General features: G+C 38.9%; 1 protein-coding gene across 1 annotated transcript in view; it reads left to right on the top strand.

Moving 5' to 3' along the window:
* The window catches only part of LOC119476910 (exostosin-1), a 251,589-nt gene that overhangs the window by 58,227 nt on the left and 168,227 nt on the right, over positions 1 to 25,135 (top strand). The window lies entirely within an intron of this gene.

Genomic DNA, 25,135 nt, shown 5'->3' on the forward strand with positions numbered 1-25,135 from the left:
ATCAGCCTCCTGGGGAACTTCACATGGTTTGTGTCACTCACAGGAAAGGTAGTCAGTCTGACATGTTTTGTAAATACGCGTCATATTAAAGTGAGCAGCAGAGAACCATATAAACTTAAAACAATGTGTTTATGGGACAGCTTCCTTCAGTATTCCTTATATAATATACAGTACACCTTAACTGCTGTGCTACTGTTTGCTTACTGTATATCCATGTCCAGAGGGTTTTTACTTCATACCATATTGTCTACTCAAAAGCCATGATTTTTTTGTGAGCTTTATGATATCCTGTGGACTTTTTGACCTCTAGAAGAAGATTAACGGTCCAGCCAACGGTTTCACACTATTCAGGTGGCAATAATGCTCCAATATACACAGCAATGCAACAGCAAAGGCAGAGAGAAGAAGCTATTAAAGCTATTAAACATGGATGTAAACAATGCATATTTCAATCCTTTAAGAAAAATCCGCGTTGCAAATATTTTATAAGGAAGAAAATGTACTCAACGTGTTTGTTAGACCTCAAGGAGACACATAATGTGTTGTGGTGAGTAATTCTGAATGTAAACTTTTATTCGTTCACAAGGAAACTCCACAGTGCATATTTTAAGTGGTCTCAACATGCCTAAGAAGTGAAGTGTATCTTGGCCTGCTGCGGCCTAACAGGTGAACTGCTGGCTTCAGATTTTTTCCATTTCAATTCACTGGCAAGAAGGAAGGAAGGAACATTTAGTATTGTCACTTTCAAACAAAACTCTGCTGTGGTGATCTTCTTGTTTTCTTATGGGGAAAAAGTCATAATGGACAAACAGAGAGGAGACACAGGGAATTCAGTAATCCCTGAGTCTGTGGCTTTGGCTGTGAGTGTTTGTGATCATTTTACAATGCACACATGATGTTGAGGGACCTAGTTTAGGAATCTATTGGCAAATGAATCCCATCTCTCTATCTGTGTGAGTCCAACATCTCCTGTAAGAATATACACATTTGGACAGATTTATGTACACCACTACTGCATGTGCTTGTATCTGTTATAGGCCATGATGTAGCTGTTTTCCACCAATCAAAACTGTGCTTTTCACACTAGTAGTCCTCAGATGGTCCTTTTCACACAACGAGATCAAACAGGACACAACAAGTCCTCCATGAAAAATAGAGACGGGGAAATGTGCTACGAGACAGCACATCTCTGAACCACACTCAGGAGTTTGTAATTTATTCACTAATCTGTCTGAACTCTTTGAATTAATCACACAGACATAAAGTAGATAACATCAGAAGGAACCAATAATTAAAACAAGTGTCCCCTCAATCTCTCTTATTCTCTTCTTTCTGTTGCTCGTTTCTCTCTTTTAGTGCTTTGTGATGATCTCTCCCGTTTATCTCTGTCTTAGTGAAAAACACTAAATTGAATTAGATTAAAATAGAGGTAAATCAGATCGTGGCTGAAACGATTCCTCGACTAACTTGAGTTATTCGATTATTAAAAATCATTGATCCAAATTCTTTGCATCGAAGCTTCGAGAGGAGAGACGTGCAGTGAGAGAGCACAGGGAGCACGATTCGTGAATATTAGTCTAATTAATTAAAAGTTATAGTACCTTTACAGGAGTATCCCATGAGATGTGTTAAAGCAATTTAAAATTATTTTTTAAATGTATTTGTTTGTATTTCAGAGAATGTTTTATTTAATACCCAGGATGTAATATGGCACTTAAATTAATTTAAATGGGTTTAGTTTTGACAGATATTATTGTATACACTTAAATCAATAAAAATGTAGATTTATCTAAAAAGGAAACCAGTTAGTTGTTCATTTTAGGAGACCCTTCTTATTTTTCTCTTTTGTATATTCGCTACTGCTCCTTAATAAAGCAAAACATTTTTTTATCCGATTACTCAATTAATCGATGGAATAATCAATTATGAAAATGATCGATAGCTGCAGCCCTTAATCGGATTATTGCAGCAATTAAAATGTTTTTTCAATGACGCAACAAGTGTTTTTACATAGACAATTTCTAATAGTACTTACATGTTGAAGTGGATGTAACCACAACATCCCTGTGTTGCCAATCATGCAAGATTAAGAGAAGATGCCAGAATATAGAATATAGTATAGAAGTGCATCACTGGTTATTCACATTATCAAGTTTGTTATTTGATAATCTACGTAGTACATATATGTCTCTATTTTATTCTAGGTAACGTAAACCAGAAGAACTTGCCATTATGTGTGAACTACTGCCAAAAAAGGATATTCCAAAGTTCAATTTCTGCCAAAAACTGCAGTAACTTTGAAGCAAAACAAGCGGACAAATGCTGTCAGCTTCCTCTCTTCACTCCAACCTGTAGCAATCAGTGTGCAGATGATTGACATCTGGAAGTGAGGCTCTTTCTTTGGAAGTTTGCCTGAACTCTTGAAATGCTTGACCCACAAAAGAATACTTCTCTGAGACACAGCAGAGCCGAGGTGATGGTAGCATCGCCAAGATCCTGACATAAAAATTTGAATCTTGTAGATCTACCCCAGCTAGATGTCATGTTACAGTTTCATAATAACTTCTGACTGCTTTTATCTGCTGCCCAAAAAACACGCTGATTAAAGCGTCCCACTTCCAATTAAACAAGCTGTATATGGCTCTTGAATGTTGCTTAAGAGAGCATTTTTCTTTCTTCCCTGCTCACACTCACTGGACTACTTAGACAACTATTGCTCACTCATTCTTCTCCAGCTTCCACTCCTCTTTGGCATTAACAGCTTTGGCTTGTAGATTACATCATGTTTGCTTCATTATCACTCAAGAGCGTCTGGCTGGAGATTTACTGCAAAGTGTAATTAGTACCAAAGGCAACAGCGCAGGGCCCGGCTTGATAAACCATGTCGCGTCATTCTCAAAGGACTAATATGTCTTTTTATTTCATTCTGTCGCTCTTCAAACTCTCCCGCCTGCCTTTGTGTTTATACCCCATCGCCTCCTGTCTGACTGTCTGTCTGCATGTTTGTCTGCACTCTCTCTTCCCCTCTCCTCCTGTCTCTCTGCGGGTTTCTAAAAGGGACTTTGATCATTTTAACAGCCTTATAAAGCTGACAGGTTTGCCAGAGAAAGCGTCCTCTTGCACCAGAGTAGATGTTGGAGAGGTGACGTTGAAATGACCTGACATTTATGGGGTCGCCAAGGACTGGGATGACATGCGAGCCAGCTGGGGGAAGAATGCCTGTACACACACACAGAAAAAAAAGAAAAAGTGAAACCAGCCTGTAAAAACCAAATGGAGGTGCCAGTCAGTTAGTCTCTTAAAGTTGCATTCACATTACCACGATGGAAGTTGAATTTTCCCAACTTTTCCTCCTCTGAAACAGTAATAAAATCCAATTAGATCTTCAAACAATAGTTGTTGAAGGTGCTAAATTCGATATCCAGAGAGATATAGAGGAGTAATGTCTACCTGAGCAGAGAATGAAGTCACTCTCCCTCTGTGTGAGTTGTTATTAGAGTTTCTTTGTGCTTTCTTGACATCGCCGGGCCAGGCTTTTAGTACATACTCTCACGGCCGCCGCTCTGCACTGCTCTCATACGGCGATTACACCTTGTCTTGACCGATAGCGACTAAATAACTGATAAATTGAAGAAAGTATTAGACAAATTAATTAATTACAAAATAAATTGTTAGCTGCAGCCCTAGTTCACATAGCAACATGGGGATTACAGCTGAAACGATCAATTGGTTAACCAATTTGTCCATCGATCAGTTGTGTAGATTTGGTTCTTCTCCCTGTCTTTGTCTTTTGGACTACGAAACAAGTACTTTGGCAATTGTGAGGGGCATTTTCACCATTTTGTAGAACAAATGATTATCGATTAATCAAAACAACAATTGTCAGATTAATGGATAATGAAAATAATTGTTAGCTGCAGCCCTAGTTGACATCTTCAGTAAAATGAGGATATATCTGTCCAACTGTTATTCTTGCCTCCGCTTCCAGAATTAGGACTGTCCTCGACCAAAGAGATCCTTAGTCGACTAACACTCAGTTTTGTCGACTAATCCATTAGTTGATAGTTGACAAAGAATCACACGAACGCAACACTTTAAATCTTGTGTTTGCCAGAGATGTGCTCATATGTTTCTTGGAAATAAGTCATTCAGCATGAAAAAAGCATGAAAAAACACTAATTGAATAAATAAATCTTAGTAAACTAAGACCAAAATGACAGATTAGTCAATTAATTGACTAAGAGCGGGCAGCCCTATCCACAATATCTTCCTTTTTATATGTCTGTAAGTCTAACCCTTGTTTGCTTGTCTGGCTTATTCCAGTTCCTCACTTGACCTCCTATTTGTTTACGGAATAAATTTCTGCAGAATATGACTCATGTCTAAATTGAAGCAATTATTAAAAAGTCACACAACAGTCACTGGATAGTGCTTAACTCAGTCTGGAGCACTTTGCTATATTAGGCTTTCAGCCGTCGGGCCAGACAGTCAATCAGTTTCCTAACTCTCTGCTCCGTCTCCTGTTGACTGACTGACAGACACAGTGTAACTGGGCGTTAGAGGAAATGCATGGCCAGCCAAGCATCATGTGCCCGTTGAGGGTGAATGCATGTCTGTCAAGTGTGCGTTCGATTTGTGTGTTTATCCGAGAGCGTGTCCAGGGTAGAGGGGTGAAGGCCGAGCTAACTCGGGGCAGACCGTAGGACAGCTTTATTATGGGTACACACTGAGGCTTGTGTTGTTGTGTGGTCTTGCCTTTGGGCAGTTTTGCCTCTCTTTTGCTGCGGGCCAGAAGAGTTAACAATGCCTTAAAGCACAACAAAATATCCACAGAAGTATGAATCCCAGTGCGACTGGATCAGAGTGTACGCTCAGGCCGTCTCTTTGGATCGTGTGTGTGTGTGTGAAGCTGGCCTCTGGCTGATCTCAGCAACCCCTCAAGGCTTTTCTACAGTCTATCCACTTCCTTCTACTTCAGTATGTGCTTAATTTCAGCTAAAACATGCTTAACAACTGCATGCCGCATCTGCTGTGTCTGGATCTATTTTGTTGTGCAGCACACATTGAAATGTTTTTGAGAAATTGTATGATTTTCTGGAAAACACTTGGAAGAGATACATGTGGATGAAATAACCACTGGAAGCAAAGACACTCCACTTACAAAACAAACCAGCCAATGTTAGTATATCCTGCTCTGATCATATGAATTATCACACTCTATAGAATGTGCTTTTAGTGTCATGTGAGCGTCATTTCAAGTAAAGTGCCACAATTTTCTCCCTTTAATAACCAGGGATGGTGACATCCGGTGGAAGTTTTTGTGATTAAAAAACACTCAGTTCCATTTTAAAGTTGCTTCTTTTCCCCACTATTCTGTACATTAAGTGGTGTCATTGCCATCTGTTTCTGCAAAACCTCAATTTCTCATTCAACTATGCTGCCGCATCGCATCAGATCCATCTGAAACTCTGTATTGTCTAATTGAAATAGACATAGGCGTATAGCGGTCAAAGCAGAAAAGGAAGCTTTTCACTGTTTCTGGAAAAATAATCCCACATTTCTAATTGATCTGACCTGTTTCTGCAACAGCGGGTTTGATGAAAGCGTATTAGAAAAATATTAGTCAGCTTGGCTTATAAGGGCTATTGAGAGACTAGCCACTTGATTTTGGAGATGTGTTCTCATCATATGATGCCTATGTTTACTGAATCTAAACAGCTAAACCAACCTAAACTTGAGCTTAAACGTTCACTCCTGATCTTGGAAGTAGCAGTTTGACAAAAAAGTTGTGAAAGTATAGTCCATGAAGGAGGTCCACGTAGGTTCACTTACAACTATAACTTTAGTGATTTGATACTAAAGTAGGAAACACAGCAGAAAAAGTTTGTGACAGTTTGGGGTCGCTGTGCGTTGACACAACTATGAGTTAAACAGCTGAGCGCGCACACAAACTCCTGCAGACTTGTTATTTTTCCATGTTCCTCATGAGAACCTTGATGTGCTAATTTACCACTAATAACTTCCAATCAAAGGGCTGTGTGAGTTTCAGAAGTTTATTTTTAAGTTGTGTACTGTCAATCTAAATCAGTAGAGATTGACGAGTGTTTCCTTCATCTTAAAATTTGAAAAAACTTATACTACATGAAAGCTTATGTAAAATCTGTGTGGATGTTTGTCATTATTACTTTCATAAACTTTCTAAATCTTAAAATATTTCTTAACAACTTGCCAAAGTATCAACCTCAAATTATGATGACTATATATGTTTATGTTTTTTTAAAGCCAATTATTTTCTTGATTCTTTTTTTTTGTTTATTGCACGTCAGAAAATTATGATACATTCCTCTCATAATTTCCTGAAGCCCAAAGTGTTTTCAACTTGCTTTTTTCAGTTTATTGTCACATTAGACAAATACAATTAGCAAATCATCACAGTTGTGAAAGGAGAAAATTAATGTAATAAAAAATACTTAAAACAATTAATCAATTATCCAAATATTTGCCGATTAAGACTTACTAAACATTACACAGTATTTGGTGTATTTATTATTTTCTCATACTGTCTCTTTTCTCATATATTTGATATTATCTGTGCACGGCATGGATTTTTATATTTTTAATCATTTACTCATGCATTACCTTTAGCCTCAGTTTGTTCTACAGCTATTGTTTGTTCACACTTTCAATATTTTATAATTTAAATATTTCTTTTAACCTTGCACTCGTGTGTCTCTACTGAACAATTTGTGCTGTAATGCAGCAGTTGTTTTGTTTCACTTTCTACCCATTTGTTCAATTCTTAACTAAGTTCCATCAAGCTTTCGTTGTATCATGTTTCTGTTTCTCTGCACTGTGATGATGACCCAGTTTCCCCACTGGGATCATTAAAGTTTCATCCTTATCACATTTTAGCTCATGCCTTTTTTTAAAGTGAGTGTGCGGGGCTCCGTCTATGATCCTGGCCCGTTCCCTCAGTGACTCAGAGTGGCTACTCTACATGACTCTGCTGAATATTATGCATATTTAATAGGGTATGCTTCCCAGCTAAACTGACCCATTAGGATGAGTTTCGGTTACAGCTCATTTCGGCCCTGATGTTTCTTCCTCGGTGTGTGTGTGTGTGTAACCCTTCCTCACATACCCTCCCGTCCTTTGCCTATCTGCCTATAATCAATCTTTCCTGGTCTCAGTGTCATTTGTCTAATGTTCTTCATGGTACTTTACCGTAAAGGCCTTGTGTAAATCACACTGCACCATTGACACACACACCCCACACACATATGCGCACACATTCACACACAGACAAATATACAAACCCAATGAGGTGTCTCACTGACTGTGAAGCTGTCTATCATACCCTCACATTCATTCACTCATGACATATCCTAGCGTTGTATCGATTGGGTTATATTTAATTTCCCCTAGTTTCTCCGTTTCGCCTGCTTTATACTCTTTACTGCTGCACAAGCCTATTTCCTCATCATTAAATCAATAAGATTCAACTAATCCTGAGTTTTATTTGACTGTTTTCTCATAGCATTTAGTAATTGTTAAGTGTTTTTCCCAACAGACTGCTTTGGTCTGTTAGAAAATAGGTGCATAGGATGAAAAGCCAAAACTTTTCCCTAAATATTTGCATCCTTACGGTAAATACAGTAGAAACCGCTTATAGTGATCACGTCTGTCCCGGTCAAATTGATCACCATAAGCGGTGATTATTATTACCAAATTTTTGTTGTTTTTGCATAATTTCTAATGCAGATTACCATCTAATTGACATTTGCATATTTATTACATGAAGTTATGAAATGGCCAGCTTTGCTATTTAATAGCTCGCTACCAATTCTTCTGCCTTTTACCTCACCAAGGGTGAGATATTTTTGTTGCATGGCGAGCGTGCATGCAGATGAACGGCGCCCCTTTGCCGGGGCGCTAGTCTGCATGTGGTTTTGTGCCTGAGCCTGCTGATTTCACTCTGGACTGTACTTTAAGATTTTAAACTTCTATCGTTTGCCTCTATTCTTGTTTTCCAACTAAAACTCTACTTCTGCATGCTTCTCTTTAGTCAAGTCTGCTTGGAAAAAAACTAGGTTATTTATTTGCATCTGCAGACAGCGGTGTTTTATGTCACGCAGTTATAGTTGCTGAGTCGAAGCTGAATGTCTGATAGGTTTTCTTTCCATCTACAGGTGTCTTTGATGAGGTTTTTCAACTCGGCCTGTCAGGAATATTTTAGACTGAGACTTCAGATGTTGTTTGAAACCCATTGAACATTGAAGCAGAATCTCATTTTACATTTGAGCTATTAGTCTGGGCAACATCAATGTGGATGATCAATATCGATCAATAACTCTGGCGTGGTGGAGAGTTATTTTAAGTTGGCATAAGTATCAAGCAGGGCTGTGTTGGCATGAATCTGCCAATACTGTAAGCAAGGCGATATATTGCAATTTCTTTAATTTAATTTTACTTAAATTGTCGTAGTATAAAGAATACACCACCATTTTTATGCAATCAGAACAGTGGGATCTGCATTTACATTAATCACAGTCCCTGTAACATCCAACATCATAGCACTTCTTTGAGAGGGCACATCTCTTTGCAAATTAAATAAAGTATTGACTGAATTAATCTTTGCATGTAAACTATTTATTAAAAATCAGTGGTGTTTTTGAGAATCAATACAGTATCACAAAACATAATAATGCAATGCTCAATATTTTCTTAAAAGCTATTTTAATAATCTATTTTTATAAAATCTATTATTTAAACAGTGCAGTTCCAATGCTCTCATGCCTTCAGTGTGCTTTAGGTTAAGAGGCCAAACTGTAAAAATACAGGGTTGTTTCTATAATTCCAGCTGACGGACAAACAACCTGAGACAAACAATATAACAATAAATTACAATCTTATGCGATGCCACAGATTGAAAGAAATACTATAAATTTACAGTACAGTCTTAAATAAATGTGAACATTAGATGCTTTACAAAATTCAAGATCCAAGCCCTTTTTCTATCAGGCACATATTTTTGGATTTCATTCACTTTTACTGGCCAAAAACTGGTAAGGCTGGCTAAAACTGTGACACACATACTCACACATAGCACACACATACACACACACACACACACACACACACACACACACCATGTCAAGACTGGTGTCTGACATCATTAACCATAAAGTTAAAGAGTGTCCCAATTAGCTCTGGGCTGTAGAGGATCCTCAGTGTTACAATGTGGTGACTCCCCACTCATTAACCTTTAGAAAAGGGCCAGACAGACACACACACACTCGTACACACACACACTCATACACACACTGAAAAATAGTGACCACAGGCAACCATGCAGATATACATTTACACACATTTACAAACACTATAATCCTTGAAATACGCAGAGGGGAATGAATCCTCCATTATAGCAAATCATTTGGAAATAATGACACCAGTCATCTCTCACTCTTATCAGTCATCGGTGTGACTGTTACGGCTTAATCTAACAGAGACTCTGAGCTCATGTTGAAGGTGCTTTGTGTATCATTTCAACTGATATAGCACCGTCTATCATTGTCAAATTAACAGTGAGAACCTGGAAGGATTGTTGTAAAACAACAAGGCTGCAGCTAAGATAAAGATTGATATTTGTACTTCACATTAAAGAGTAAAACTTTGTTGATGTAATTTTGAAGACTACAGAATTTCCCCAAAATGTCAAGGGGCATTTTGGGGAAAGGTGGGGATATGATCAGGTGTGGAGCTTCAGTAAAGCTTTCTTTTTAGTTTTTCAACTATTCTAGGAGCTAGGGATGTCACAAGAACCGATACCTCAGTACCAAGTCGATTTCAAAATTCAGAAAACGTGATGATACTCGTTTTTCTACAGTACCAGAGGTACCGTCAGGGCTTGAGACTAACGGCGTCTAAAATACGAAAGGACGCATTAAACTCACTATCGATGCATCCAGGGTATTTTTTCCCTGATAATGCTACATTGTGAACAACAAATCCATGTTGACAAAGTTAAATTATAACGCCATTATGATGTGTTCAAATGTAATCTTGTAAAACTTTGTTTTTGGCGAGGCCCTCAGGCCTCTAAAGCGTTGTATTTTGTACATTTGTTTTTTGCAATTTGGTCTTATCAACTGATATTTTAGTTTCCATATAGAATTTGTTTGGTTTTATTATGTTCTTGTTTATCCATTGAGGTCATCAGTGTTAAATCCATCCTAATGAATCCTATATCACCTTGATGGAATAGCATCAATTCTCACAGTGCACGTTCTTTCACAGCTATATTTTATTTTGTTGTTTAGGAGGATAAATCTGGAGGAAAAAATAACTGACAAAGTGGCCAAGAAAAGTGAACAGTAAATTGAGTAAAATCAATCTAAAACAGATTGGGATCCATTCTTATTTATCAACCCAATCCTCCCTTAACTGCAGATCATCCCCGTGCTTCACTGTGGAGTATGACAAGAATTGGAAAAAGGTCAAGCGGGTTTGATTTTCACAGATGGACAGAGATTTGTATTAGAGGAGCTTGGATCGGCTATAAATAGGCTTGTTGAAAAGAGCCAAACTGAGATCCCTGGGAATCCACTAAGCCAAACTTCTGGCAACCTGTCTGTTCAATATCCCTGACCTTCTGCCAGTTTACCACCGAGGAGATATGAAAACTGTCATATGATAGCTATCACCAACACCTCACACTGTGCTGTGTTACAGGATCCTGTTTCTTTCTGGTAAACATCTTTTATCTTCGCCATTGACCCTCATTTCCTCGACTGTGATGGAATTTCTTTTTAGCGACTTTGGAGGGGATACGGGAGCAGAGGTGAAGATGAAAAGTGGCATCTTTTCTCAGGGTGCAGAGTTAGGGATTTGTGTTGCCATAAAGTCACACTAGAGCAGAACTTGAGCTAACCTGAGCTGCATGTGGGCCGCTTAAGTGGCGTTCTGGTTAGAGATTTTCATCGATCCTCTCAGTTTTTATTCACCAAGACTTGATCTGGGAACCAAGTTGTGCCAGGTCCAAATTATATTCAGTCTAATCAGGCAGGTCTGTGTGTCAATATGTCTCATAGCGAGACTCGCTAGCTCTTATCACATAAAGCCAATTTGATTTCTTCTATTGTATACCTGCTCGATCAGAAACTCCAAGCAATGTGTTTATTATATTTCATGATGGTCTGTATCTCAGCAATAAGAATGCAGTAAACAGATGGATGGAAGACTCTGTTAAACATCTTTCTACCCTTTTGCATGATATGAAAGCTAAAATGAAGCTTGGATATTCCCTTGTAGGGAATAGAGTAGGGCTGTCAATCGATTAAAATATTTAATCGCATGATTGTCCACAGTTAATCGTGAATAATCGCAAATAATTCCACATTTTCTATCCGTTCAAAATGTACCTTAAAGGAAGATTTTTCAAGTATTTTATACTCTTATCAACATGGGAGTGGGCAAATGTTTATATGTATTATTATAAATCAATTAACAACACAAAACAATGACAAATATTGTCCAGAAACCCTCGCAGGTACTGCATTTAGCATAAAACTGCATGGAATTATAATAAAGTGGACCCGTCTGTAAAGGGGAGACTCGTGGGTGCAAATAGAACCCATTGTCATTCACATATCTTGAGGTTAGAGGTCAAGGGACTCCTTTGAAAATAGCCATGCCAGTTTTTCCTTGCCAAAATTTAGCGCAAGTTTGAAACGTTTTCTTAGCCTCCTTTGCAACAAGCTAGTATGACATGGTTGATACCAATGGATTCCCTAGGTTTTTCTAGTAATATATATGATAAGTATCCCGCTACAACCTCCGAAAGATCGATTGGGTTAATGCATTAAAGAAATTAGTGCAGTTGAAACGAATTTCCGTTAACGCGTTATTATCGTGTTAACTTTGACAGCCCTAGAATAGACCTAATGCTGGTTGAATGAACTGTTTAAAACACCACGGTAAGATAAACCACTTACATTAACATTTATAAAATGTACTGATCATGATCGAAACATTGAACAACAGCGTTGCTGTGAGGGGAGTGTGCTCTATTGTGGTTAGCCAAAAAGACGACATTTCACAAGTTTCCTGTAAACTTTTGATGCTCGACAGTTACTGCATGGATGTGTGCTGTGTGAAACTGCAAAATGAAAGAAGCAGGCACTGCCAGCTTTATAGCCAATAGCCCAGGTGCCCTAAATTAGCTGATAACCTTCCACAGCCAACCACTGGTAATGGCATTTGAAGAGCTGCAAATCGAGAAATTGCCACTTGTTAATGTTTGGTAGTTAATTTACTTTTGCTTGGTTTTGGCGAGGTTAGAGAATTCAATGAGCGGAATATCTAGAGATGACAAGTTGTTATCAGAGTTTATTTCTATAGAAAGTACCATTTATGTACCATTCTGCTGTCCTACCCGTCTGACATGAATGCACATCACATTACAAAGTCAAAAAGACAGTAATGTTGGAGGTTGATGACTAGCCATATTGCTTTAAGGATAAGAGGATGTTGGAGAGCCATTCCTGAGACAAACCTGGCTCAGTCACAATGGGGATAATGGAGGCTAGAGGACATCTGCATGGAGATAACAGATGGGACAGAGGAGAACAGAGTAGAGGGGAGCATGATGAGACAGTAGAGGAGAGACAAGCTAAAGAAAGGGTGGTTGTGTGTTCACTTTAAAAACAATATCAGTAATAGTCTAATCCTGAACGGTGTTGTGGTGTTGACGTTATTCCACTATCTTGTGAAGCCTCTGCAGCCTCACAGCAACAGGTGACTTCCCTTTTTTTTTTTTTTTGTGGTACAGTAAGGCAGCTTTCTTCCATTTTTGTTATTGAAAGAACACCAGTAGTCTTCACTGACACATTTTTCATACAATATGGTATGCGTGAGATCAATCTGGAGAACATGTCCTGCTGGCGTATGAGGGAAACTAATTTAAATTGTCAGTTCTAATTAAAGACTTGAATTTGAACACATCAAAAAAATGGAAAAATCTTTTATCACGATATAGGTAATTTCATATCTTGATAATGATATATATCACGATATAGCATTATTTCGGGTAATTCAATAAATAAATAGTCTGTATGAAAGAACCCCATGGTAAAACCTATTTCTGTATACTCTTGTGTGAATTAAATACTTGACAAATGAATAGTACTGAGTATTTTCTCTTTTTCAGAACAGTTTTAAGTGAAATTATAGAGAAAAAAATAAATAAATATAAGCCTACCCTATGTCATGATAGAAACGATATAGAAAAATATATATGACAGATCGTTTTGACGATATATATCATCATATTGCCCATCCCTATTACGGAATATTTTGATTTAGAGTGTATAACTGGCCGTCCTAGTGTGTTTGTACATATATACTATAGTACTGTGGCTGTTTGTGATCTATGTGAGTATTTAGGGCAGATCTTGAATGAATTTCGGATTAAGATTAATAATTAGCTTTTTCCATGACTTTTTTCATCCATTACTTATAATTGATCCTTATTGGTATTCGGTATCGGGAGTTTTAAGTGTATTAGATTGTGTCATAACTACAGCTTTTGTCATGGAGACTTCAGTCCAAACCATAGTTGGTGAAAAACAATGAAATGTTTTTTGGATCTACACACCGCTTTATCGTCGGACAGACTTTTTTTTTTAACAAATGTCAAGTTTGCGAACAGAGTAGCATCTCAAAACAAGTCAGATTCAGTCTCTGTAATCGTGGTTATATGTGATTTAACTGTGATTTATCTTCTCTGCTGCTAAACCCACATGAGGAAACAGCTGAATATGATCTTCAGTCCAGACTTCATCTTGTTATGTTTAATATGATGAACTGCTGAATGTCAACATCCATCCCTTCACACCCATAAATCATTGTGTTTTGTGTCGTTTCCCATAGTTTGGTTCATACGGTTTATATTTTGCTTCTAATGAACCACACCTGGAAGAACTCCAAGGCTTCAGGTGTCGCTTTTTAATGCCACTCCTGTTCAGATAGCATTGTTTTCCGACCTGTCGGATCAAATCAAACTAAAGTGGTAAACTCACCACCGTCAGTAACGACTGCTGCAGAAACGCTTGGTGTGAATACATCCTAATTTGGGATGTGTCACTTCCTATGTTGCTGAAAAGATTTCACTGTTCCTGACACCAGAATTCCATTTGGACAACTGAGCAAATATGACGTAATATAAGCGTTTCTTGGATTAATTGTTGGTGCGACCAAGTTCACAGCAACTCTTCGGCACAGCGTTATTATTAACGGTTACCGTCTATGAGGGGTCTTTGGATTTTTGTCACCCAGAAGGGGGCGTGGTCATACAAGCCTACTCTGGGTGACGTATTGCCGTACTGATGTATACAAGAACTTTGCCTAAATAAATACAGTTTAAATTTATTATTCACATCTGGAACTATCTGATCGAAGAATACGGCACTTGACCATTTCTGCGATTGTCTTTCTATAGACACATTTCCATCACTACCAAAAAAAACATTAGGGATGATACCCAACCATTGTTAACGGTTCGGAAATTGCACAAGTGTGTGTTTATGTATGCCCTCCTTTAAAATGACAGATCCAGTCAATCTCCTGTTAAATCTCTCTTTTCCTCTCCGCTCATCCTGCTAAACACTATTGTACAACAGACAATAAATCCTCTTTTTATCTCTATTTCTCTCTCTTGCGTTCCTCTCAAATGCCATTGTGTAAAACACAATAAGATTCACTCGCTTTCCTTCTGTCTCTGTCGCCCTCCTAATCACTATTGTATGGCAGACAATGCAGCAGCCGCCTCTGCTACACAGCGACGGGATGGCTGACTGTCAAGCCATTCAGCAACGCACACACACACACACACACACACACACACACACACACACACACACGCACACACAGACATACAGGCTGACAATGACGTTTCATTTAGGGACAGTGTGTGTTTGTGGATGGGTTGTTACAGCGTACGCCTAGCTCTCTCTGACCCTGAGGTTTGAGCCTATGTCCCTTATCATTTACTCTTCTGTACACTGAACACAGGTGTGTGTCTGTGTGCGTGTGTTTGTTGCCTCCTGCTGTTATTTGCTTACATCTGCTCGCTGGATTTGTACATTTCGCTCTCGCACAGACACACAAACATGCCACATTTTGCTCAGAACTGCAGCAAGTCTCTCATTAGAGCAGGAAACAGGTTTTTCCCACATAATGAACCCAGGTAGAGAGAAACCGTGTGCTATTTTAGATCGACAGAGACGCGGTGTGATGCCATCATGTCACATGGATACGGAACATCATGGAGGGTCCTTCTGCCTTCATCTAGTTTAAAGAGTTACTGAGCCAAGTGCACAGCATGTGGGAAAAAATACAGTAAATTATATAGCAGTCTCTGCAGGAAAACTGTTTTTGCCACTGCACTGTAAATATGTCAGCCAGCTAAATGCCTTGATGTATGGAATGTCCAAGTAAAATACCAATAACTTACAGTATTTTCACATGAATGCCAAATTGTCCCCCAACAGCAAACGGCTAACAAGAAGGCAATGATATCAGACTGATTAGAGTGGCGAGGAAATGTTCATTTAGTGTGAATATTAAGATGGATTTGGTTGCGCATGGCTAAAAATCACTTCTAACTCGATTCGTTCTAGAGCTCCAACGATTAATTGATTAATCTATTAAATTAATCGCCAACTATTTTGATAATTGGTTTGAGTAAGAAAAAAAGTCAAAATTCTCTGACTCCAGCTTCTTAAATTTTCTGGTTTCTTTACTCCTCTATGATAGTAAACTGAATATCTTTGAGTTGTGGACAAAACAAGACATTTGAGGATGTCATTTTGGGGTTTGGGAAAAACTGATCAACATTTTTCATCATTTTCTGACATTGTATAGACCAAACAACTAATCAGTTAATCAAGAAAATAATCCACAGATTAACCAACAATGAGAATAACCGTTAGTTGCAGCCCTGATTTGTTCAAAACACATATCTGTTCACTTTATTTGTTAGAGTTTCATGTCAGGAAAAATTGGCAAACATTTGCTGGTTCTAGCTGTTGTTGCTTCTCTCTGTAAACTGAATCTCTTTGGACTGTAATAGGTCAAAACAAGACATCTGAAAAGACACTGTAAGCTGTGGAAAACTGTTGTTGACATATTTCATTATTTCTTAACATTTTAAAAAATAAACAATTAAATTGATGAATCAAAAATAGTAATTGCCAAATTATTCGATTATGAAATAATTGTTAGTTGCAGCCCCAGATGTTCTTGTTTAAACAAGAGAAATGTTACTAAAATTACACATCATAAATTAATTATGCCGGTTGCTTACTGCCACTTGAGGTGTAAAATCTTAGCGTGGAGTTTGGTATCATACAATCTTACACTAAAGGGTGGGTAGGAAACAATTAGCAGTTTTTGTTGGTGACAGAAATGCAACCAGCAAATCACACGTTTGATCTCAGGCAGTCATAGCTGTTGTTCACATGTTGCGTCTAAAAAGGTGTTGAAAGGTGTTCATCATTTTATCCAAGATGCTTGGGAGGTTGCGTTCCTGTCGCACCTGCCGTTACTAAGCAACCAAAACCTGCGCGCTGCTATGATGTTGATGATGAAGTTGCGGTATATTTAGCCTCACTGACTAAACTAGTCAAAACAAAGATAAATGGATTTCCAACAGTAGCTTTACTGCTTGATTTATCCGTGGAAAAAGTTTTCAGTTTGGCCGACCTTTCAACCGGATGTTGTGACGTCTTTGGACAGAGAGGATGAAACGAGTCCCGTGGAGCTGATTGGATAATTCTTGTCACATGACCTACAGTGTACTTGCTGCACTAGAAAAAGTTGAGATCTGTTGCAACGAATGTACGCCACAACGGCTCGATGCTCTTGCTTTTGAACGTGCCTACTGTGCGTCTACATTGACGACAATGGATTTGAGGGCGGCATGTGTATCGGTTCATATGCATCACTCATTTATTGCAGTGAGCGGAAAAAGTGCATAAATGCATAATTGAAAAATGTCCTTTTGTGGTTGAAATTTTCTGACGTGTAGGCTTCAGTAGTGGTGGGTCGGGCTAGGTCCAAGTCCTAGAAATAGGATATAGGAGTAGAACGGACATTCCCGTCTAAACGGACCCTCCGCCTGGGTACAAGCTACCTAGCTAACTAGCCAGCCAGCTGTCGTCCGTTCTCTTCCCGGCGAGCTGCGACCACACACTTTACGGCCCCAATGACGTGGATTCTGTTGATTCAGTTATATGTCAGTTAAACATCTGATGTTAAGGATTTACATTCAGAATCTTTACTAATTATCTAAGTGCTTGAATGAAATTACAATGGCAAAAGTGGCATAAACATGTCATGTTATTGTGGCAGTCAGCGACTTATTTTTACTTAATCCTGTTAGCAAAAAGATCTCTAATTAGCCAAATGCAAGAAAGGACATAAACATGAAATATGAGGGGAAAACGATGACAAATAATGTCGCCAGTTATGTTTTGATATGAAATAATGTAATAACACATTTTATACATTTCCCAGCCTCTGTGTTGATGCAACAGACCCCCATTCTTACAGTTTTAGGGCTCTGTATAGCTGTGCTATTATTCACAGTGTGACCAACTGAAGCATTAACAATGAGAGAGCCATCAGTATGCTGGGGATGCAGATGATTTTAAAAGGCTACATTGTCCAATGATATTGTAGCTTTAAAGAGGAATTGGAAGCACGGGTCCATCAGTAAACTGCATTGTCTTTGTTTTGTTGTATTTTTGCACTTATCTGATATCTGAGGACTGAGGACCAGAGAAAAAGCTGTAAATAAGGGAAGGTGACACAGTTACACTCTGTCTTGTGCCATGCTGGGCAAAGGGAGAGTGTGCGTGCGTGCGTGCGTGTGTGTAGCTGTGTGTGTGAGTGTGTGAGAGATGAAAAGACAGAGGCAGAGAGGGTCCAGATGAAGGGATTATATCTTAACACACTGTCCAAACAATTGTTCCCATCGCTCTGCCTCTAACAATCGCGTTCGGGCCTGAGAGTCAACTGCTCAGGAAGCTCTGTGTGTGTGTGTGTGTGTGTGTGTACTACATAGCAATTCCCCATAACACACACACAGACACATACATTGAGACCTTGAGAGGACTCCCTGTGGAGACATAAAGGCATGGTGTGAGAAAAGACAATCAGCCAAAGCCTTTTGGGTCCCCAGTATAGGTTTGGTCTCAACTACTAAATAATACAAATACATAAATGACAGTTTTACCGATTGAAACTATTGGCATCAATAACCGGCATGGCTGAACTGACGGGGGTTTAAGAGTGCCACCAACTCAAACTTGGAACTTCATGAACAGAAAATCCAACAATGGCACGATGAGCTCTCAAAAGTGTGCTGCAGACACTAAAGCAAAGCACATAAGCACCCATAATCCTCCAGCTCATGCAGATAATTAGTTCATTTTGATATTTGTTAACTATCATGTCTCGATTACACCTCTTTCCACTTCAATTTATTCAAGTACAAGATCAAACTTGGAAGTATGTTCCATTTTCTTTGTTTGGCAGGTGAAGTGTGTCTTTGCTTAAACTTAAAGTTTATTATATTCGTCATATACATACAGGTACATACATGAAATGTGACCTCTGCATTTAACCCATCCTAGGCATTTAGGAGCAGTGGGATACTATAGAGCGCCCGGGGAGCAACCTGGGGTTCAGTGTCTCGCTCAAGGACACTTTGACATGCGGACAGTAGGAACTGGGGGTCGAACCGTCAACCTTGTGATTAAAGGTCCGACTTCCTCTGCAGTGACTGAATAACGTCTACTTGCCTTGTCAGGCAGCGCGGTCGCACGAAAAAGTGCGTGAATGACACAATAATGCGCAAGGCAAAAGCGTGCAATAAGATTGCCGGTCTTACTTTTCATTCATACGCCATGCAGTCTGTACTGACTGCAATGTAAATGCATCCGTGTAAATATGCTACTCTCAGAGCTAGTGATGTAGAATTAAAAAGGGAGAAAAACTGCTGATGGGAGGTGGAAGGGTTCAACAAACACAGGACTGTCAACCAGGAGACCGATGTTGTGTTTTGTAAGTTACGGACAGCCAGGTCTATTACTTTGCCGTGATACCGGATTGTGTCAGGACATTACGCCATTGCTATTTCTGTTTTATCTGTTGTTTTTTAGGCAAGGTCCTTGTCAGGTCCTGTCCTTCCTCTGAACACTGAGTTTCTTTTTTATCTGCAGCATCCACTCCAGAAAATTTTCTTAGGATTTTCCACCATACTCTTAGCTGCCGCTCCGTCGCTATGGTCCCATACGGTAATTACTCTCACTGCCAGAGGGGGGCGGGGGACAAGTTCCGCACTCCAGCTTTAACTATCACTGAGGATTATAAAAAGCATCAAAACAATCTCGCCTCTTCCTGCCATATTTTACTCTTCTAGGTCTTTTATCATTTCATAATCAAATAATTTCCTCAATCAACAATATTTTAGTTTCATTGAAAACAAAATTAAATATAAACTTGGATTACCTATAAATGAAATGAACCAAACAGATGCCACTCATTTGCATGTGATCCTGTTTGATCACCTAACATAACCGTTTCATCACGCATCAGAAATCTGATGTTTCAGAACCACTCTGTGTCCATTTTCTGGTGGCTGTGTGTTTGAAGCTGACAGGCTGCGTGTGAGGTTAAGATGGCAGAGCCGAGGCCGTATGATTTTATTTGAGATGACTGTCGGCTGTGTGGGACTCCAGCGCCCAACAGCTCTCACTGCTTATTAGTGTCAAAGAGGAGGAGAGCCGATAGGAGGGAGTTGAGATGGACGGGTGAGAAAGAGAGAGTGGAAAACAAAGTGCAGTGAGTTATAAGGAGATGATTTCTGCATGTTGCTACTGTGTGATCCCATAACTGGTTTCAGATGTGAACTGTTTCCAACTTTTTGTCTTTGCACATGCTCTTGTTTATACTCCTGAAAATATACTGACAACAAACTGAGCCTGATAGACAAACATTTAATGAAATGAAGAATCATCAGAGTATGTCCATCTGGATTTTCTGCACAGCTTCTTTATTTATAGTATTTTTGTGTTGTAGATGAAAAAAGTTGAAACACATCCGACATAATTGATTGCTTCTATTCCTCATCTAACTCTAATAAATGGCTGATGTAGAAGAATCAAGAGTTAATTGTGAACAAAACATGATTCAGATCCACAAAGTAGCTTAAACTAACACTTTGAATTACTATTTAATTTACTAATTAATTGAATTATTAAGTGTCCCCAAGATGGAGAACAATTTATTTTTCTTTATCTAAATTCCTGTTAATTACTTTTTTGGGGTTCATCACATTTTTTTTTATAAGGGCAAACCCTCAATCTTAATTAATTACACATTGTTGTTATGATTGGAGATTGTTATTGGAAATTCCACATCTTTTTTCCTTAATTTATTTAAAATAACCTGCATTGACACCATGATAACACATTTTTTTCCAGATTCAATCGTTAATGTGATTGTAGTTTTAGTGATTACAGGAAACTGAAAAAGCCACCCCAACAACACTCCCTCTTTCTCTAATTCTTAAATGTTAACATTTTCCTTTTGCTTCTTAAAGATGAGAATATTTTACATCAAATCAAATTACACGACCTCAGGCACTTTCTGAAGCCAGCGGTTGGATGTTGTTGTTAACATGTGCCTTTGTCTCAGACAAAGCTGTATTGGAGTAGAGAAATCCTTCCGACTTTGGTGATGTCGTAGCCTGAAACACTTATCTCCACAAAAAAAAACTAGTATTGTAACTGGTTGACTGTCAGACGGTACAATGTTTGAAGTAATGTAAACTCTGCAGAGGACACAGCCAGAAGCAGAAGTGAATTTCATTTACCATTGAAGCTTACTGATTAACATTTTAAAAAGTGGTAATAACAACATTTGAAGCTGAATGAATGTGGTGTTTTTTATATTATTCCTCCTTTACGCTGCTCATCATGCTCACTGCTTAGTGTCTATATAATTGAGATATGTATACTGTGTTAAATATATGGCGTGTTATACATGTTATATGCCTATAGGTACGTCTTCCTCTCTCTTTCTCCCCGGCTCCACACCCTCCATATTAAATCCCAATGGCTGGCTACATGTAATTGATGACTGTAAAGTTCGTTAGCCGTGTTAGCTGATATTTAGGGGGATGTTGGCTGCAGGCTAAGAAATACATTTCATTTCATAGCTCATTAACCTAATGGTGGCTGTATTCTCTCTCTCTCTCTCTCTCTGCCTCAGCTGATGATTTAATTTCCACAGTTGGTTCTAAAGGTAATCAGAGCCATAGTGTGAAACACCACATCTGCAGCTCAGGTAAACGTAACAAAGGAATGACTTTGGATTTGTCATTATGTTGTAACAAGGTTGTCGAGGTGTCACAAATGTCTGAGCGTGTGTAGCTGAAGTAATTGGTGCTTTGGAAACCTGTTTGTGATGACATAACGGCTCTACGTAAAACAATTAGGTGATAAAAGGATTGTTAAGGTATAGCTGGATGTCAATTCTGTAGTTTTTAGTGAAGTGTGAAAATTAAGTGACTTCTTCTAATTTCTGCTCCAAAAGCTTATTATGAGCTCCAGCTGTGTTGGAGTCAACCATTTTAACCCTCTGAGACCTGCGGGATTGCCAGCGGCCACATTACTGTCTTCAAGAGGTTGTAATAGGCTCAGGCTTATAGCTAGAGTGAAGATACTTGTATCATATGAATCTAGAAAACCCAAGGAATCCATTGGCCATGCTATAGCTTGTTGGGAAGGGGGCTAAATAATGCTCCAAAGTTAGGCAATTTCTTGCAGTGGGCTATCTCCGGTTCTGAAAAGTGAAGCCAATGCTGAAGTGCCTTAAACTTGCATTCTTTCTAACAGCCAGCAGGGGGCGACTCCTCTGGTTGCAGAAAGAAGTCTGATTGTATAGAAGTCTATGAGAAAATGAGCCTACTTCTCACTTGATTTATTACCTCAGTAAACATAGTAAACATGAGTTTATGGTCTCAATCGCTAGTTTCTAGTCTTCTTCAATACAACATGATGTTCATTTAGTAAATGATGGTCCCATTTAGAGTCAAATAGACCATAAAGCAGGGGATGCTTTAGGGCGTGGCTAACTTGTGATTGACAGGTCGCTACCCCGGCGTTGTCCAGTCTGGGAGTTGGCCGTGTTTTCGTCTTACAACTTTAACCAAGTTTACCTTTAGCCAAAAAAACAAGATGGTGACGGACAAAATGACAAACTCAAGGCTTCAAAACTGTAGTCCACAAACCAATGGGTGACGTCACAGTGACTGCGTCCACTTCTTATATAAAGTCTATTGTCAGGAGCTAGATTTAAAATGGACATGTTAATGTTATACCAAAAATGTATAAGTGTGATAGAAAACAGCCACAACACCCGAGCACATTCCGTTAATATGTTCAGAAGTATGTTGCAACCTTAACATTATTTTGGGTATAATGTAAGTTTAGATATTGTTGTATGATGGAATGAAATGACTGCCTGTAAGGGAAACTTTGGTAAAAAAAAATTTCCATAATTCCATATTTGGAAATGCCTAATGACAATTAGATTTCCATTTTTGGTGTCATGATTTCATTTCGAATCAATTTTTGTTTCAATAGATAGAAAAGGGGCATTATTTTCAAGGTCTTACTCCAGGACCAAAACATTCACTCGTGTCTTTAGGCCACTGAATTGCAAAATTAAATTATTATTCATATTTGACAATGTGCTTCTTCTTCTCTGCAAGATTATGAAATCCAAAATGCAACAAAACACTTTATTGAAATGTGTGAGCACGCATTAAATCAACAGGTGCTGCACTGTGAAACGATTCAGGATTGTAAAAGGTTAGAATTGCAGTTTTTATGTGAATCGATATACATATCGTAATAGTTATGTACTGTATGTATGTACAGTATGTGTGAGGTATGATTAGTGTGGTATGGCTCTGTAACAGATGGAGCAGGTTATGAGGCGAACATGCATTTTTATTTGGATAAACCAGAATCTGCAGTTTACTTTTATATTCAGTTCTTCAACAGTTTTCTACAAGTTCAGGATAATCCGAGCAAACTATCATCCACATTTACATTCAACCTGCACCGTGTCTGCCTCTCCTCAGCAACACTTCTCCAGTCATCATGAAACGGTGATCTCCAGAGGAGTTACTTATGAGGACGGCAGCAGTCGCAGGTATTAAGGGAACCTGAGGAGTGTGTCTACATGTGAGAAATGCTGACTGCAGGTCTAGCAAAGGTGAGCTCCCTAGATCACATTCATATGTTAAGTGATACACACACACACACACACACACACACACACAGGTGAGGTCCCATACAAATGTTGCTAATAAGCAGCACCACTGGGCCAGATCCTATTTGTCAAACCCTTGGGTGCCGTGGCCGCCAGATGGGGAGTAACCTGCTGAGCTCACATTTCTGAAGTGCAGACACGCACGCACGCACGCACGCACGCACGCACGCACGCACGCACACACACACACACACACACACGCAAATAAGCAGACACAAAAACTTCCAGTTGTCTGCTTGTCAGTTTGGTGTGACCAGTTTAAAAAGCCGCATACAGTTACTCACATTTATTCAAGTTTGCTACAACTGTCTACAGTAATGAAAAGAAATATTGCAATTTACCTCCATAATGCTCCTCTTGTACTACATTTACATACATTACATTTTTCCATTCCACTTCATTTCCATTTTACCTATTCTACTTATGCCGATAAATTACATAAAACACAGCAGCAGAACGTACTTAAATTTTCAACCAGAGCTGGGTGAAATCAATGTAAAAATATTGATGAGAATATCTATTTACATAATTGAGCAGCATAATGATTCTTATGAAGACTGACAGGATCTGCTGTGACAGTAGCTCACGTTTTAATTCTTTGCACAGCTCCAAATGTGTTAAATGTAACTTAACACACACACATGCACACACACTATAGCAATATTGAGCTTTGATTTCATTGATTTGTCTATTAGATCTGTCACTGATTCAATACAAAATCAAAGATCCACCTGAGATCAACCCGCCTGTGATTCAGCATGTTTCAAACCAGCTCTTGTGTGACCTATACCAGTGGTTCCCAACCTTTTTTCTTAAGAGACCCCTTTTCGATCATTGACTAAACTGACGTCCTCTGAATAAGTGACATATTTTATGGATATTTCATATTATACTCAATGCATAACAATAACGGTGCGGAACAACTGATAAACTGTACAATTAACCCAAATAGTGAACGCAATAACTGCAGGACGTTTGTGTAAAACGAGCAATTTGGATGAATTTTGAGCATCCTGTGAATATCGCACCAGGGATGAGTTATTTTTAGGAACTTTTAATACAATTTTCTGTCTGTATTATGTTTGTATGCCTCAGCGCTGGCGACAGCTGAGGCCGGAGGCATTGTGTTTTCTAGTTGTCCGTCCGACCAATTCTCGTGAACATGATATCTCAGGAACGCCTGGAGGGAATTTCTTCAAATTTGGCACAAAGTCCACCTGGACTCAAGGATGAACTGATTATATTTTGGTGGTCAAAGGTAAGGCTTCGGCGATTCGTCGACGTAGTCGACGTAATCGATTACGTAAATACGTCGATTTACGTAACATGCGTTGACGCATCGGATGACGTAATGAAAATGCGCTGCGCCCGGTCCAAGCATGGATTCTGATTCCCCCAGCGAGCAAGAAGTGTCAGAAAAAAACTCTGCCACGTTCATCTAAAGTGTGGAATACTTCAAACAGAGACCCAACAATGTGGTGCTCTGTAAGTTGTGCATAATGGAGATGGCGTACTACAGCAGTACAAGTGCAATGCACCATCACCTGACAAGAAGGCATCCCGGAGCGCTGCATGAAGAAGACAGCAACAAGACACCCCTGTAAGTTCTGTTTACTTTTTCCCCACCAGGCATGATCTATTAAGATTGTCTAAAACGCGGACGTGTTTCTGTTAGCAGTAGTCATTTAAAGTTTGTTTTTAAAATGTTTCTTCATCACCACCATGT

This window comes from Sebastes umbrosus, chromosome 18 (genome assembly GCF_015220745.1).
Source record: "Sebastes umbrosus isolate fSebUmb1 chromosome 18, fSebUmb1.pri, whole genome shotgun sequence".
In the NCBI taxonomy this organism is placed as follows: domain Eukaryota; kingdom Metazoa; phylum Chordata; class Actinopteri; order Perciformes; family Sebastidae; genus Sebastes; species Sebastes umbrosus.